An 18,418-nucleotide genomic window follows, 5' to 3' on the forward strand; every position below is an offset into this window, starting at 1 on the left:
GTGACGAAATGCGGATATTGATAAACTAAATTATAACCGTGTGCCCTGGTGGGCAATTTCCTGTTCAGCGAGCGCAAATTGATGGCATCTGCGAGGTGGTGCAGGTCTAACTATTTTTTCCCTTATGTGAGCAACTGACAGAAACATGCAATTAGGCAAAAATATTTTCTAAATGGTGCTGACTTTTTTACCATATCCCTTGGAAATGAAGTCATAACTTTTTTATAAACCCTTTATTCTAAAATAACAATTTAAAAACCAAACTAAGGATTCTGGAACCAAACTAAGGATTGAGAATTTTAATAAGAAAATTTGAGTTTAAATTTTTAAATTTTTAACTTTAAAGAATTCTTGGAAATTCCTATCTAAGGTTTGACAAATGATTGGCATATTTCTCATCCCAAAAAAAAAAAAAAAACAAAATCCAATTACGTCACAAATCTTCCTCGGCTAGTCACGTATCCGTTAAGCTGAGGCAATTTTCTCCGTCTCGACGTCGTCTCCAACGACGACGACGACATCGCGCATCATGATTGGCACAAAACTTACAATTTAGCAATACTACATATACGTTAGCGCTAGGCGCTAGGCGCTTGGCAGCGTAACAACAACAAACAGGAAGTACATTCACTCGAGCAGAGTCAGGCAGGCCCCACATACCGGTTTTGATGAAGGGATTTAGTCTAGCAGCACGTGAATGAGACCAGTGTCACGTACACAGGCGACTGAAAGAAGCCACCCCACTAAAATGTTTGCTGCCACCGTCTGGCGAATGTTGGCGAGTAGTGGTCCAGTTTGGTGGATGATGTGGTTCAATTTCATCTTGATTGAGAACTTTAGTTCAAATCCACATCCATAATTGAAATTGATATTAATAACTGCAATTTAAGTTCTCAACATCTTGTATCAGATATTCGATGATCCTAATTATTTTTGATATTTATTTCAAAAACATAAAATAAAAACAAAAAATATTCACATTTAAAATGCAATTTTAAATGATTTTTCCTGTGATTTTTGATAAGTACATTTTCGGTGCTGTTACTTAAGGAGTGCATTTGAAAAAAAAAATGCAAAACAATGATTTGTGAATAACTTTTAAATGTTTGAAACGAGATTGATAGAATTTTCAGTGAAGATACCAATCTGTCAAGTGATTTTTGAGATAGCGTCCAATGCAGAAGCTCATTGGCATAATTTTTAGGCAGGATAAAAACAAATCTAGGATCCCAGTGAGAGACCCAAAAACAGCAGGAAATCAACTATTCGATCAAAGTTCATGTAATATATTGTTAAAGAAGTCTGCATACACTGTATACTTTTTCATTTTTTTTACAGACTGTCCTTCTAGGGAACTTTAAATCCACTGTCCTCACAGGCCACAGGTATCATTTGGAATGTGTTTTTCCAGGAAAGAAATGGATTGTCGAGTATGGTTTTCACAAGGAATTTTTATGAAGTTGTCCTTCCGGGGGTCCTATTCGGAGAAAATGTCCTCACAGGGATATCGGAAAATGACCTTACAGGGAGCCCTATAAAAATATCCTCTCAGGGGTCTTATTTTTGATAACTGTCCTCTCGAGGACTTTAAAATTGTGAAAGATTACAAATTGTCCTCTCAAGGAACTTCAAATAAACTTCACGGGAAATTTAAAATATGTTCTCAGAAGGGTGTTTTTGGGTTCCTGATCTCCCAGATCATGATAAGCAGTTTTTCTTAAAATTTTCTCACTAGCATTTTGTTCGAAGAATTCTTTTTCATTCCCTCTGATAAAGATGGTCAAGGTCCTCACCGTTTTTTTTTAAATAAGCTCTCTAGGAACTACTTCTAAGGGAATGCTCACTCAGGAAACTTTTTTTTTAAATGTCTTCCTGAAGAGTTTTTAACCATACATCAGGGCCGTAGGAAGAACCGGGGGGGGGGGGTTTGGGTGACTGATTTTTACCTATGTTTTTTTGCCCAACAATATACGAATACCCAAAAATATGAAACAAATTATGTTTGCAACTATATGATTATTCATTTTTTAGTTCTTTAGAAAATTGGTCCATAACCTAAAAGGTGAGCCAAATTTGCATTCATCGATGGTTAAAATCTTTGAATTTGATTAAGAGCCTGGTAGATCAAACTTAGTTGATTTTGCATATGATAAGCTTTTTTAGGGAGTTTCCTTTTCTTTAAAAAAAAAACTTATTCCATACTCAAATCAAACAAAAACAATCTTCCAAACTATTTTTCAAATCCCAAGATATTAACCTTTGATGAAAATAAACATTGATGAAAATAAATCAAATTTTCAGAAACAAAAATTAAGAGATAAAAATCTTCAGATCAATTATTTTTGATAAAAACTTCAACAAAGTTAATGATTTTAATATGAAATTTGGCTTTTATAAACTGCAATATCAACACATTGCGGATCAAATACGAATTTTTCGTTTTTTTAGCTCGCCGCTGGTATGCTCCATTAAAAAGCATAATTCAAACGTTATGAATCTAATAATGAAACCTCATTCTACAAAATTTAACACAACACTCCCCGTTACCCAAATATCTTTTTTTAAATCAGCAGAATTTTGTTTACTGAACTCTGAAACATAAAATGCCGAATGTGTTCCGAATGAAACATAAAATCCTTAATGTATTAATAATGTTGAACAATACAATGGGAAGTGATAGAATTTTGTGTGGATTTTTAAGGTGAAGATGTTTCTTAAACAGCAAATATTTTTCAAAAAGATTCAATTTCATAATGAAAATACTGTGGATGAATTTTTTAAAATAAAATTTGGGTTTTTTTTATAAAACAAAGATCTCAAATTCTACTTTTTTTGTGATTTGCAATTTATTTGTGTTAACGAACTAATTTTGTTTAAAGAATTTAAATCTGAAATTTGAATTGACAATAAATCTATGGCCTGGAACACCGAAATTCGGCATTCTATATTTCAGAAACTCCTGGACTAAATTTTACAAATCTTAGCATTTTAAGTTACGGTAAATGTTGTGTTCAATTTTGTCGAATAAAGTTCAACACTCTAATTATAAATCTGAATTCTGAACTTAAATTCAAAAATTGCGCTTTGAATCTGTATCCGAATTTCCATACGATTTCTGAAATGCACAATATATACGATTTTCGAATCATATTCCAGATCAGAATTTTATGAGCAAAGTTTTTGAGCTCTCATTCGTAAATCTATTATTTGAGTTCTGTGTTTAGATTTAATCCTAATTCACTATTTCAATTATTAATTTTTAATCTAAATTGAGAATCAGAATTCAAATATGAATTTACAAAGATCTGAATCTGACTTTTCAAATTAGGATTGCCATATTTTCAAAGCTTTAAATTTTTGAATTTTGTGTATGAATTAAGCTTAAAAACTTAAAATTTGAATATACAACTAAATTTCTTTATTTCATTTTCGGTAAACTATTATCAAAATATTGAAAATGTATATGATCTTGAAAAACATGATTTAAATTTGATATGAAATGTAAAACCAAATTTGAACCAGGATTACAAAGCAGCTTTTCATTTCTAATTTCATATGATTATTTGAACTGAAAATCAAGAATTCTGAACTGTATACAGAATCCGAAATACGAAAATAGGAATTAAAATTTTGATTGTGGAAATTATGGAAACAGAATTCAGAACCTTCGAAATGGGTTTAATTTAATTCAAAACTTAATATTCATACTTGCATTTCGATGAATAAGTGGGAAAATTTTTAAAAAGTGTAGCAGAATTTTCTACTTGGTATAGATTTTTGACCATTTAGCATAAGAGTTTTTAGTCTGGATTGTTACTTTTGATTATCGTTACTCTATTGTCATTATAAGGTTCTTAATTTAAAATTTTGATAGTAGACTAGTATACCTCGTTTCCTTTTTTGGGTCCTTATGAGGGGGAGTGGGGGGGGGGTTTAACCCTCGAAACCACCCCCCCCCCCTCCTTCCTACGGCCATGCCATACATACATATGTCCTCATAGAGAATGTGTTCTAGGAACATGTCCTCTCATAAAATGCATACACTGTATATTTTTATTCTTTTTTTTACAGACTGTCCTCCCAGGGAACTTCAAATCCACTGGAGAAATCCTATTTGGAGAAAATGTCCTAATAAAAAATATCTTCACAGGGACTCTCATAAAAAATGTCCTCCTGGGGATCTTATTCGGAGAAAATGTCCTCACAGGGATACCGGGAAATGATCTCTTAGGGAGGCCCAAAGCTTAGTTCTTTTAGTAATGGGGCACTTTCTTCTGCAAATAGCTCGTTTACTATGTACAATGGTGTTGCGAATCGCAATTCCAATTGCATAGTATCGTATAAAATGTGGTCTGAAGTCAGTTTAAATCGGATATGATAGAAAGTCCGCCATTTTTTTTAAATGATTTTGCTCCCGGGTGGGCTTCAAGTGAGAAAATCATCGTCATATTCTCTACAACCAGCAGTGCATCCTGGTGGCTGAAAATCGAGAGATATGAAGCAAAAAGCAGATGGGAATTGTGTAACATTGACCAATAAGAGAGCTGAAGAGCTTTTTCGTATTCGTTTGTCGATGGCAACGATTTGAAGGCACTGAGAGCAAAATCTTTCGCTCTCTTGCTTCCTTCCGATAGGTAAGAATAAAGTGTCGGGTGGCACCCAATTGGTGTAGTTTTCGTCACTTAATAAATTAATAAAATTTTTGTATGAATATTGCTTCCACTTTAGTAGGTAAAAGCTGTCTTTTCAACTTTCATACGATCATTCTTCAATGTATACGGAACGTAAATCAAAACAGTATAAGAATATAGCTTCAAGAATGTTTGCTGGGTGATGGCGCACGTGGTGCTCAATAATAAAAGTCTTATAACTTCTTCATTGGCCGGCATCTCTAAAATCTGCTCATATCAACATTACATAACTAGGCAGCTTCGGTTAAAGTTTTATGAATTTCCATCATTGCATTCCAAACTTATACACATAACAATGTGTTGCATTTTTATTTTCGAATATACTCCTTATTGCTAACTCCGAGTCAGAATTTCTCTAGTATGAAGAGCACTTATTATTGTTTCATCTTCAAATATTCAGATAAATGAAACCTTCCAAAATCTGGACTTGATAGTGTTAGCCAAGCATATCCCATAAGCTTATATCTGAAGTCAGAGGGGACAACGTGTTTAATGAAAATATGAGGGGTTCACAGCCCACAGATTGCATTTTTGTGGTTCTGCTGTCCGGTCAGTGAATGGCAATCTGTGGTTGACAATCACCGTCCAATGACATTATCGGTTTGATGCGTTGTTGTTGTGGTTTTCGCGCTGCATGTCAAGTGCCATTGCAGTCATCGCGTTGCTGCTGGCAGTCAGGAAAGAGATGGCATTTTTCAGATTTAATGACTTCCGGTACGCGAACTTACATAATTATCCGAATCAGTTACGATTATCTAAATGGTTCTAATAAAAAAAAAAATGGTTCTAATAATTAGTAATGAGGAAGCATTTTTTCATAATGTTTTCATAAAATTATTGATTTGTAGTTCGACGCACTACTACTTGAATGCTTGGAAAGCGCTTGAACCGAACCGGATATTGTTATCGATTTAACTACCAATATTGGTTTTTCTTCCCTTGAATACCATATTTTTGAAAACTCGTTATCCAACATTTTTAAGCAGAATACAATCCCCCTTATTCTGCGCCACGCGTGAGGTGACGATAGTCGAGTCGAGTCGGAGTCACGTGAGTCTTGTCACCTTATTCCCGAAGCCGATGTGACAGAGGTTCATGCCCAGTTGACTACTAGATTAGGATAAGAACTCAAAAAGTTCATTCTAAAAGACGTTTCTCACCTAAAGCGACTACTGGAATCGGGTGACTAGGGTGATTCGACTATCATCACCTCACACGCGGCGCAGAATAAGGGGGAATGTCTGTCAACATCATTTAAGTAATAAAACCTAAAGCCGTAACAAAATATGGTTGCCAGAATATTTCCCGTACATATCCGAGCCGGAGAACTCCGCGCTATTTTATCTAAAAATCTGACAAAATTCGTGCATTTGATTTCAAAATTTTTAACCCCACAACCCGAGCAATATATGGGAAAACTTGGTCAAAACCAATGAATTATGCAACAAAAATAAAGAAGAAAAACACCTGGCGGTGCTGTTTCAAACTTTTGTATCAATTAAATTGGCAAGCTTATGAACTTTGTGCCAAACGAATTTCGGTCGTAGTGTACTTAGTAGGAAAGAGTGGGAGATCGTGGGCCACCTTAATATTTATCCAGCTTGCCAATTCTTGTCTACATTTTTGTGCAACATACTTAAGATTAATAAATGAAACGAGATTATATTGTCATGATCATAGTCCTTCAATCGTCACCAAATTCGCCACCTCAATAATTTCTTTCTAAATTCGCGGCTTTGGCGTCATCTACGCTAAAATTTTGTCACCAACAAAAACAAATTGAAAAGTGGACAAATAATGTTTAAAAACAGTGACTCAAGAGTGTGCATAAAATTTCAGAAATTATAAGCTAAGTTATAAAATGCAGATTATAATAAAAATATGATCTGTACTGTATATGCTTTTAAATCCGTAAAGCCTTTGTTTCAAAAATTGATTTTGCCTTCCTGAACTCGAATCATACTGTTGATATTGGGTTATAAAATTTAAAAATTACTAAGTTTAAGTAAAATCAATCGCTGATAACTTATAATCCGACAATTTCTCTATAGAACCAAAAACTGATTTCGAATCTATTCATTATTCTCCATTTAATAAAGGATTAAGATTCTGTCTACCTAGTTAACTAGTCTGTTCTAAAGTTCTATTCTAGTTAGTTTAAAAGAACCAATACCCAATGGGGAAAATAGTGTATAAACCGCGAAGACATTCAATTTCTTCCCTCTTATATGAACCAAATCTATGAATATATAGTTTCCTTCAGTGAAAATTCCCGAAAAATTGATAAGACATAGTTTCAGACGCCGGACGAGCTTACGAACGGAGATATAGGGACTTTTTGACCCCTCATTCCCCAATATTTTGAAAACAGTCCAGAATAACACTGATTTGGACTCGAAATTTTTGAACAAAAGTAGTTCTATCTTGTATGAATTTTTACAAGGAATCGAATGAAGGCTGTTTAAGCCACCGCACGCATCAGTTATGACATGGAGTTATGACCGTTTTACCCTCAATTCACCTACAATTTTTCAATTTATCGAGAAAAAAGCATATTCGGACTTGAAAATTTTGAATCCAATGAAGCCTATCTTATGTAATTTTTTGTTTTTTTAAACAGCCTTTATCCAATTCCTTCGAAAAAACACATAACATAAGTCCCGTTTCGTTCAAAATTTTCAAGTCCGAACATGCATTTCCTGAACTATATTAAAAATGTAGCGAAATTGAGGGCAACACGGTCATAACTCCATTTTACAATGCGTGCGGTAGCTCAAACAGCTCTCATTTGACTCCTCAAAAAAAGTCACACAAGATAGGTTTCGTTTGATTTAAAATTTTCAAGTCCGAACATGCCCTTTTCTCGATAAATTGAAAAATTGTTGGAGAATTGAGGGTAAAACGGTCATAACTCCATTTACCGATACATGCGGTGGCTTAAACAGCCTTCATTTTATTCCTCGAAAAAAATCACACAAGGTAAAAAGGATTTATATCTCCATTTGTAAGCTCGTGCGGCTTCTAAAACTATGTCTAATCGATTTTTCGGAAATTTTCACTAAAAGAAAGTGTATATTTATAGATTTGGTTCATGTAAGAGGGAAGATATGGAATTTTATCGCGGTTTACATATTTTTCCCCATTACGCAATGCTTGAAAAAAAAAATCGAAAAATATATATATTTGTTACATATTTCTCCAGACTGTGATAAGCAAACTTAAAGGTCGCCTCAGTTTTCTGAGAAGTTTCAAATATTCGCCTTCTTCGAAAAAGTTGATCATTGATTCGAATTTTTCTATCAAAGTATGTTAGAAATGTTTTAAAATTTTGCTAAACAAATTTCAAAGTTAACCCCTGAATCTTAAATTTCTCAAAAACAGTTCTCATCCCACCGGAAAAACGTTAATTTGTGCCTTGTGCCATCGAAAAGAAATAAGTAAGAATAATCAAATTAATTGCAATAGTTTTGGTATTTTGTTTGAAACCATGGGTCTTTTTTAACATTCAGGAAGTTTTAAAAAGCTTCACTAAAAATAAAAATTTATATATATTTTAAGGGAAGTACCACGTAATGTTGATATACAGCCATTTTAACATTTTTTTTTTAAATTTACGTAGTGTCTTCTACCGACATAAACAAACCCTCATGAAAAAAGAAAAAAATGCTGGTATTTTCTAAATTTGATTTTAATTTTTGTCACGGATCAGGTTAGAAATCAGTTCATTTGAAATTTTCGCAAATTGTCACAGGAATCTTATCATATTAAAATGTTAAAAAGTGTAACTTGAAATTTTCTGGATAAATAATGATCAATGATCAAAGAAAGTTAATTTTAAAAGAAAAACTTGAAAAAAAAATAGATCTGAACCCCGTGATGGTTTTTTTTCCAAACAGTGCGTTTCCTTTATAACTTAGCAACTTTTCAGCGATGTCAAATTTTTTATTATTATTAAGCTACAAAAAAAACACAAAAAAGCTACAAAAAAACACAAACAAAATTTGCAGCAAAGAGTTCTGGATTCAAAATTGATCTTTAATTTGCTCGTATTTATATATTTGATAGATTTTTTTAATGATTGTTATGATGTGCGGTACTAGAACACATTTCAAGAAACTTTCAAAATTTTTCATCTCATTTTTCAAGGCAGTTTTGAACTCCATTTAAGTTCCGGTAAAATTAGTGAGCTTTATTTCAGTTTAGAAGTAATTGACGAGAGAACTTATGATATCCTTCTTACACATTTTGAACTGTTGAATTCTGAATTGGAAGTTTAAATTATGATTCTGAATTTTGAATTTTGTTACTGCTGACATCTTCACTTTATGTTGTAAGTGGGGAGGGTTTATTTTCCCTTTGATTTCTCAGGAAATTTTCAACAAACTTGTGATTTATTGGTTGAATCCAAGTACAAAAACTTATTAATTTTTCAAAAAAATCATTTTGAAGCATAATTTAAAAACTTCCTCTGAGATTTTTTTGAGCATTATTTTCGGTTTCAGCGCCCAATTTCACATTGAAAGTGATTCTCAGTTTACTAAGTTCAACATTACATTGTTAAAAAAACTTACTCATGTGTAATGGAAATCCTTCAAAAATATTTGTATAGTTGGTTTGTTCTTGAATTATAGAGACTTTAAACTAAAAGTTCATTCATCTCTTATGTACAATTATTAATATAAGCAAAGCCAGGTAAGAAAAACTTCACCTTTCGTAAATAAAATTTTTTTTTTACAACTTTTCAAGTTTTTTTTTTATTTAAATAATATACTAAAAATTTCCAAGTTTTCAACCATTAAACCACACTTTTAGAAGTGATGTCCTGAGATTTGTCATTTAAGAAAAAATACCTTCTAAGTTCTGATTAATTTTCTATTTGTATCGAAGATTTGAGCAGAGCTATTTTGAATAAAAATCAAATTTTGGGTAATAAGAAGAATGGATTTTTTTCGCGGTTTACATATTTTTCCCCATTACGCAATGCTTGAAAAAAAAAATCGAAAAATCGTATATATTTGTTACATATTTTTCCAGACTGTGATAAGCAAACTTAAAGGTCGCCTCAGTTTTCTGAGAAGTTTCAAATATTCGCCTTCTTCGAAAAAGTTGATCATTGATTCGAATTTTTCTATCAAAGTATGTTAGAAATGTTTTAAAATTTTGCCAAACAAATTTCAAAGTTAACCCCTGAATCTTAAAATTCTCAAAAACAGTTCTAATCCCACCGGCAAACGGAAAAACGTTAATTTGTGCCTTGTGCCATCGAAAAGAAATAAGTAAGAATAATCAAATTAATTGCAATAGTTTTGGTATTTTGTTTGTAACCATGGGTCTTTTTTAACATTCAGGAAGTTTTAAAAAGCTTCACTAAAAATAAAAATTTATATATATATTTTAGGGGAAGTACCACGCAATGTTGATATAGAGCCATTTCAACATTTTTTTTTAAATTTACGTAGTGTCTTCTACCGACATAAACACACCCTCATGAAAAAAGAAAAAAAAATGCTGGTATTTTCTAAATTTGATTTTAATTTTTGTCACGGATCAGGTTAGAAATCAGTTCATTTGAAATTTTCGCAAATTGTCACAGGAATCTTATCATATTAAAATGTTAAAAAGTGTAACTTGAAATTTTCTGGATAAATAATGATCAATGATCGAAGAAAGTTAATTTTAAAAGCAAAACTTGAAAAAAAAAATAGATCTGAACCCCGTGATGGTTTTTTTTTCCAAACAGTGCGTTTGATATGAGATGGTTTCCTTTTTAACTTAGCAACTTTTCAGCGATGTCAAATTTTTTATTATTATTGAGCTACAAAAAAACACAAATTATTATACCTATTAGCATCTTTTAACATTTCAAAATTTGCAGCAAAGAGTTCTGGATTCAAAATTGATCTTTAATTTGCTCGTATTTATATATTTGATAGATTTTTTTAATGATTGTTATGATGTGCGGTACTAGAACACATTTTAAGAAACTTTCAAAATTTTTCATCTCATTTTTCAAGGCAGTTTTGAACTCCATTTAAGTTCCGGTAAAATTAGTGAGCTTTATTTCAGTTTAGAAGTAATTGATGAGAGAACTTATGATATCCTTCTTACACATTTTTGACTGTTGAATTCTGACTTGGAAGTTTAAATTATGATTCTGAATTTTGAATTTTGTTACTGCTGATATCTTCACTTTATGTTGTAAGTGGGGAGGGTTTATTTTCCCTTTGATTTCTCAGGAAATTTTCAACAAACTTGTGATTTATTGGTTGAATCCAAGTACAAAAACTTATTAATTTTTCAAAAAAATCATTTTGAAGCATAATTTAAAAACTTCCTCTGAGATTTTTTTGAGTATTATTTTCGGTTTCAGCGCCCAATTTCACATTGAAAGTGATTCTCAGTTTACTAAGTTCAACATTACATTGTTAAAAAAAACTTACTCATGTGTAATGGAAATCCTTCAAAAATATTTGTATAGTTGGTTTGTTCTTGAATTATAGAGACTTTAAACTAAAAGTTCATTCATCTCTTATGTACAATTATTAATATAAGCAAAGCCAGGTAAGAAAAACTTCACCTTTCGTAAATAAAATTTTTTTTTTACAACTTTTCAAGTTTTTTTTTTATTTAAATAATATACTAAAAATTTCCAAGTTTTCAACCATTAAACCACACTTTTAGAAGTGATGTCCTGAGATTTGTCATTTAAGAAAAAATACCTTCTAAGTTCTGATTAATTTTCTATTTGTATCGAAGATTTGAGCAGAGCTATTTTGAATAAAAATCAAATTTTGGGTAATAACCAAAGTGTTTTAACTGTTCCAACTCAGAAGATCCAATCCTCAATATAACAGCCTTGCTATGAACTGATTTCATATACTTTTATTTCATCAACTAATAGTTGACAAAAGTCGTTTACAACTAAATTGAAAAAAAAAAGAGTCCAAGCAAACATTAACGAGCTCCAAACAGATGTAAGCGAATGGAGGAGTAGGGAATGAAAGCAACAAAAAAAAAAACATCCACTAATTGGAGCACCTATCTGTTTTTTTCTTTTCATATCTCACTCCGGGTGATGTGTTTCGCGTTTTGTTTTGCTACACTCTTCCCCGACACTTGATGCTTACTCGTTTGTTTGGTTTTTTTTTTCTTCCTACTAGATAACTGCTTCATTTCCCTTGGCTCTGCTATTACCTGTACGGTTTTGAATAGTTTGTTGATGGCGTTGTTTGTATACATTGGTGCAAACACCTAGAGTGGTACAATTCTAGCAATTGAGAAACTAACTGACAGCCTAAACTAAATATGACCGGTCAAAGATAAACATCATGAACAAAGTCGTTCCAAGGATACTTCCCTAGGGAACACCGAATAATTTGAAAAAAAAATCAAAGAAAAGAATTTTCTGTTAAAATATTTTTGAAATCTTCAAAAAAAAAAGAATTCGGAATTCTGAACCAGCCCAGCACCCAACGTGGGACCAAACAAGCGAGAGTGAATCATCGCGGGAAAATACCTCGCTTGAAAACCCATAAAAACAATTCTCCTTCCCAAAAAAAACAACAACACAACTGTTACCTCCTCCATAGCCAAACACATGCGCCTACATTCGTATAAAAAAACGAACATAGTAGAGCGTTTCTTATCATTATCTGCCATTCAACCTAAAGGTTCCGAATACACACATGTGCTCGACTCTCGACGTTCTCTCCAATTCTCCTTCCTAGCGTTCTCCGGAAAAATTGATGGGAAAAAGATTTCCCACGTTTCGTCCTTTTCTGTTATCTTAAACGTTCTGTTGTCAGCCCTTCGAAGCCCATTTAATCGAAGAGGGATCGATTTTTACCTTAATTTTTCCGGAATCACACAATCACTGCTGCTTCAGCAACTAACTTACAACACTCCCTCACTACTCTTGATTGATAATCCCATAAATCACCCAACCGAACGAATAATTCTGGTCTCCAAAATTGGATTCGACACCGTGAACTACTGAACTGAACCCAATTCCGCCAAATCAATCAACCTTGACGCGACAACGTCGTTGCAGCTTGACCGTCTCCCAAAATCAAGGCAGAAAATGATGATGAGGGGGAGCTATTCCCGAGTGCGCTGTTTCTAGCATAACCTGGAACTGGAATCCCTGCTAAACGATGGAATCCCTTCCAGAGAGCTCTTAACAGAAGAAAAAAAAACCCGCACTTCAAAACAATCTAGGCACTAGGCAGTGTTAGATTTGCTATTTGGGGGAACACTCTCCACACGACACTTTTGGCTGCTAGACGTCGCAGCTAAACTTTCACAGCTTGAGTCAATCCAATCCGATTAGAACGAAACCCGGCGTTGAACTAAACGTCCCGACGCCAACGGAGATGTGTCAGCCGAGGCAAAACACGCTCGAGTTTATCGTGTCCCCCCCTAATAGCAGAGGAAAAGTTGTTGGTGCTCCTGATCACACAAACGTTTGGAACAACTACCGATACGAGTTGAAAGTTGTATGGGTAGGGGGACGAAATCTGAGGAAAAATTGTGTCGTGAACTGTTCACAACTTACAACCACCTCAACCCAACTCAGGACACATCCAATGATAACGTAATCTTTCCTTGTAGGAGTTAGTCTATCATTTGTTGTGAAGGAAACTCCAACTCCCCAAAACCGTAGACACCCAGTTAAGGAACAATTACGTCATTTCTAGGCGACCCTCGATTACTTTAATACCCCCAAACAACAATCTGCCATCACACCCACCAGAGCGATATCCAACGAGGAAGACCACGATACGGTCCGATGAACTTGTTTGTTTTGTCACACACCATGGCGGACGGGGACGGTGAATAACTTGATGCTTGAACGACGTGACTTCCCCTTTTCTGATGCGGGTGAGCTGCGAGCAGGTCGTTACGTTACGTTCTGATTACCCGCGATGTCGCTTCGAGTTTTTGTCGTTCATGAATGATGTTGCGTGGCTATGTTGCAGCCATTAATTGATGAACGAGGAGGGGTGAAACATTTTCTTTTTCTGTACCCCACGATCCACGCGAGGAGTGGAAAACATTCAGCCCGGGTTGCGCTGCTCGGATAGGGTTGTTCAAGTTTTCTACCACAATTACCCTGTCCGGAGCGTTTTTTGTCATTCGGACCGATTGGTTTACAAGGAATCATTTACAATAATCTAAATTTTTACTACATTGGAATTAATTATCTTAGCCTAGCTTAACTTGTTTGACTTCTCACATCCACCTTAAATCATTGAATCCGAAATGTTTCACATACAATTTAACAGCTAGTGGCAACAACTGTCGAATTACCCTATAATTTATCCGACTAATCATCATCCGACACATCACACGATAGAACGATCAATAACACACACACACATTACTTACACACGACACTCGATCGTTCTTTTGATCGTACAGAACACGCTTTGTTCTTGACCGCCAATCTGGCTTCCCATTGTACATAGTAGCTGGTAATAAACAAACTACCAAAGAGACAAGTCGACTTCTCTACATCTCTCGAGAGGGCTCCCAAGAGCTCATTCTCTTTGCACAAATCTGGTGCTCTCACTTTGAACATCAATATCGGAGCCGGCCACGTCCTAGGGTAACGGACCTATTTTGGACCGCTTTAGGAAGTGGCTATGCTATTTTCTGGAATAATAAAGCACATGTTACAATTTTTAACTGCTTTATCCGTTCTTTACGAAGATCAAGGCTTTTTCTATCGAAACATATCGTCGTTTGTAGCAGTGTAACAAGAATTAAGCCTAAAAACCACTCTTTGGACCTATTATTCACCACCCTTAAACTGAATAAGTTTTTTTTCTAAATTTTACTGTATGTCGACAGCGATTGATGCGAAATTTGTTCTGCAGTGTTCAATACTGGCCAGTTGACTTACTTGAGGCTCAATTTGCAGAACGCAAATTTGCTTCAGGCGACCCAAGAAAGTCTGACATCATGAACTCCGCGAAATCAATTGAAGCACTTTGACTTAAAAAACCTTAGTGGATTTGGTTTGGCTTCAGTTCTGTAGTTTGATTTAAAAAGATAAAAATGTGCGAGATTTATGCTATCTGTTTAACCATCTAATCGCCAGATTTTTTCGCTGAAAAATACACAAAAATTCAGTTTTAAGTTTGATACTACCATTGTTCTAGGAGAAAATTTATCGTTGGAGTAATTTCTCAACAGTTTTTTTTTTAAATTGCATAACCACAGGGGCTGAAAAACAAAATTTTTAATACTTTATCGCTTGTTAACTTTACACATTTCAACATTTTTTTCCCAAGTTTTGAAACATATGGAACATATTGAACATATTGAATATATTTTTTGTGAAAATTGTTCTAATATTAACTGAGATATTTCAACTGTTACATAAATTAAACTCGTTGCATATTTACCGATTTGTTGCCGTTTTTTTCGAACCCCTCCTTTAGACGGGTTTTATATTTCGTCTTTTCTACCCATCCAAGTTTTTTTTTCTCGAAAATCAATCCTAAATGGTTGAAACTTTAAGACCGAACTTTCAATAATTTTTCATGAAGCAAAAATATGACTTAATAAAAAATTGGTGCAAGTCCAGTTTTTTCATGTTTTTAAGCTTCTTTCAGCTGTAGCTTTTAACAACTGTTTATCAAACAATTGCCATAAATTTAGATTGTTAGATTAACGTGGTTTAAAGCATAGTGCACAAAAAGTAAGTTAAATTTTTGATTGGCTTGGTTTTACGCCGATTGAAGTGAACCTCGTCTAATGGCGAGTTTGGGCTTTGGCGAGTTGGTTAAATAAAATCATGCTTAAATTCCAAATTTTATTTATAGTGATGATAAATTATTGAAATAGTGAGCATAATTCTTTCATATTGTCGCACAACGTATTATTACGTTCATGAACATTTCACAACAAGTTTAATACCGAGGTTATGTTGAGTGGTCCAAAATGAGTCCCTAAGGAATAAAGTAGGACCTATTTTCGACATGGGTCAAATTGCTATTAAAACCAGTTTTTTTGCTTTTTCGAGCTTGCAAAATAGTTTTCATGTGTTTTATCATAGCTGTGAACATTAGACCGCTGCAAGCTTTGTATGAAAGTTTCAAATTCTTAACTTTTTACACCTCCCATAACTTTTTTGGTTGTTTTTGCTGCCAGAAATAGCAATAAAAATTTTGGAAGCCTTCCTTCCAGTCCTGAATTAGCGCAACGAGTTTTAATTTTATATGGAAAATTGTAAGGGAAATCAAAACTTTTCATTCAAAAATCGCCAGAGCTGTACTGAAAGTTCCAAAAAATATAACTTTGAATGAAAAATGTTTCTTGATTCTTGCAGTACAAATCATGTGAACAAAGCACAAACCTAACTTTAACCCCAGGAAAGATATTCGATGTTATACAAAATTTTTGTTTTCAAAATTATTATTTTTAATTTTAGCTTTTTGACTGCTTGTTTGAAAGCTGTGAAACCGTAGGGTGGGTATAAAAATCTCAAAAAACTGCTTTGCATAGCCAGGAAGTTTATTGATTTGAATTACATTTTCAAAAACATTTCATGAAATTATTAAAAGCTCTAGCAAGCAAAGTCTGATATTTTTGAATACTTTTCAATAGAGATGTACCGAATAGTGGTATTCGGCGAACGGCCGAATACCGAATATTGACCTTTTCAACTATTCGGCCAAACGGCCAAACGAATATTCGGCCGGATATTCGGTCGAATATTCTATGGAGTTTTTAATGAAAACATACTCTAGCGATTATTTCAATGCTTTCTATTTCTTCATATTAATGACCCTAATGTGTTTTAGTCGATTATTTTCAACCAGATGATATTATCAGAATATGTATTTCAAGATATTTTTTTTAAAAGGGGTCTTTCTGATTTTTCAAATGTCACCAATAACTTAAAAGACATCAGATGACTAGTCGCTTCAAGGGTGTTGATTCCCAAAGAGATTGCGTTCCTGTGAAATCTGCGGCAAAACATGTCGAAATAGGTGCCAAACTATTTGATATTGTTTCTTTGATATTGAATTAGATGAAAGTCGAATTTAAGCAAGATATCTTCAATATAGTTGTTGAAAGAAAAGATGATTTTTAACCTTAAGCATACCATACTTTCAATCACACGTATCCACACGGTCAGGCATTCAAGACGATTTTTGAAAAAATAAAATATTAAAAAAAGGGCAAAACTTATGTTTATTTTGAATTTTTAGAAAATCGTTATTGAGCACAAAATTTTGAAGTTTTTAAAGAAAAATTTGAGTTTTTTATTTGATTGAGCAAATAATCTGACATAATTTGGGAAGTCTTAAACAACATCTGGACATCCCGGCCAGATTTGACTTATCTGGAATCTTGACTGGATTTATGGGCAAGCCTGAATATATCCAGAATATCTGGAATAAACTATAATCAAAGTATAAAGCGATACTTGTCAGCATTCTCCTGTACGATCTATAGTGAAAGATACGCGGATACACCTTAAATGTTTTGCTGAAACCATAAGTTGTTAATGATTGTGTAGCTTTTACAACATTACTTTTGAATATTTTATAAATTTTCCAAAGTCATTTGAAAAATTTTACAAGTCTGTAGTAGATATTCGGCCTATTCGGCCTATTCGGCCGAATACTTAGCTCAACTATTCGGTTAGCCGAATATTCGGCTTAACGGTTTTTCGGCGGTATTCGGCGCCGAATATTCGGTACATCTCTACTTTTCAATGGATTCAGATTTTTTTATTTGAAACGGTAATAACTTCTTTTATAAAGTTCTTAGCTGCTTGTCATGTTAGCAAAAAATGAAGCTTAAGAATAGTCAAAACCCAAAAATCAAAGACCGATTTCATTTCAAGTTTATTCGAGTTTTCTAGATGATTTAATGTGCAAAAATTTCTTCTTCCATACAAATTTCCAAACGAAATTGAAACGCGTTGCGCTTACTCAGGAATCAACCAAATCTTCTCAAATTTTACACTGATGCTTGGTGATCCAAAAGGCATCGAAAAAACATATGGGAGCAAAAAGTCATTTTTTGCAGCGGTCTAGTGAACGTGTTTGTATTTGTTAAATTAATCACAGCTATGCAGCAAACTTCTTGAAAATTGACTCCAATTATGGCACGTCCTCCTGAAATGGCTTTGATTCAGTTGAACTGTGAAAAATCAAAACTTTATTTTCAATTTTCTCTCCGTTATCAGCTTACTTTAATGAAATGTTAGATACGATTAGAATCATAAGAAGTAGCTCCAACTATATTTGTTCAAAATTTTCATGATTAACATTATTTATGAGAGAAATATTGGCAAAAGCTACAAGGTGGTCCAAAATATGTATCCGGTCCAGAATAAGTCCGTTACCCTAGTATTCAGAAGATAGTTTGGAAAAGAGAGAAAGGGATGAAAGATTAATAATGTGCTTCAGGGCCGAGTTCACCTTTGCATCCTAACATAAAAATTGTTTTTGGAAGTATGGGAGAAAGGATATGATCAGGAGACACTAGTGAGATACTAGTTTTACTAGTGCGATCATCTATGTAGAATAACATTTTATTTAATTTTCTGTAGTAAATTCAAGTATCGTTATTATAGAATTTGTAGTAATGATGTTATTTTTTATGTTTCCCTGTCCAAATTTAGCCTCAATAAAATATATTACATAAGAAGAGTAAGATAGAGCTCGCTTGGTTCTTAATCCTCACCTAGATTTCGTATTATTTAT

At 33.6% G+C, this 18,418-nt stretch overlaps 1 protein-coding gene across 4 annotated transcripts in view; it reads right to left on the bottom strand.

The window, feature by feature from the left end:
• The window catches only part of LOC129749564 (ral guanine nucleotide dissociation stimulator-like 1), a 199,102-nt gene that overhangs the window by 115,412 nt on the left and 65,272 nt on the right, over positions 1 to 18,418 (bottom strand). For 2 of the 4 annotated variants that reach the window (XM_055744580.1, XM_055744579.1), the window contains exon 1: positions 12,538 to 13,045. The exons of the other annotated variants lie outside the window; for them this stretch is intronic. The gene's annotated coding sequence lies outside the window, so the exon portion shown is untranslated. Of the gene's footprint in view, positions 1 to 12,537; positions 13,046 to 18,418 lie in introns of those variants that run through there. 4 annotated transcript variants of the gene reach the window in all.

The sequence above is a fragment of the Uranotaenia lowii genome, chromosome 2 (assembly GCF_029784155.1).
Source record: "Uranotaenia lowii strain MFRU-FL chromosome 2, ASM2978415v1, whole genome shotgun sequence".
In the NCBI taxonomy this organism is placed as follows: domain Eukaryota; kingdom Metazoa; phylum Arthropoda; class Insecta; order Diptera; family Culicidae; genus Uranotaenia; species Uranotaenia lowii.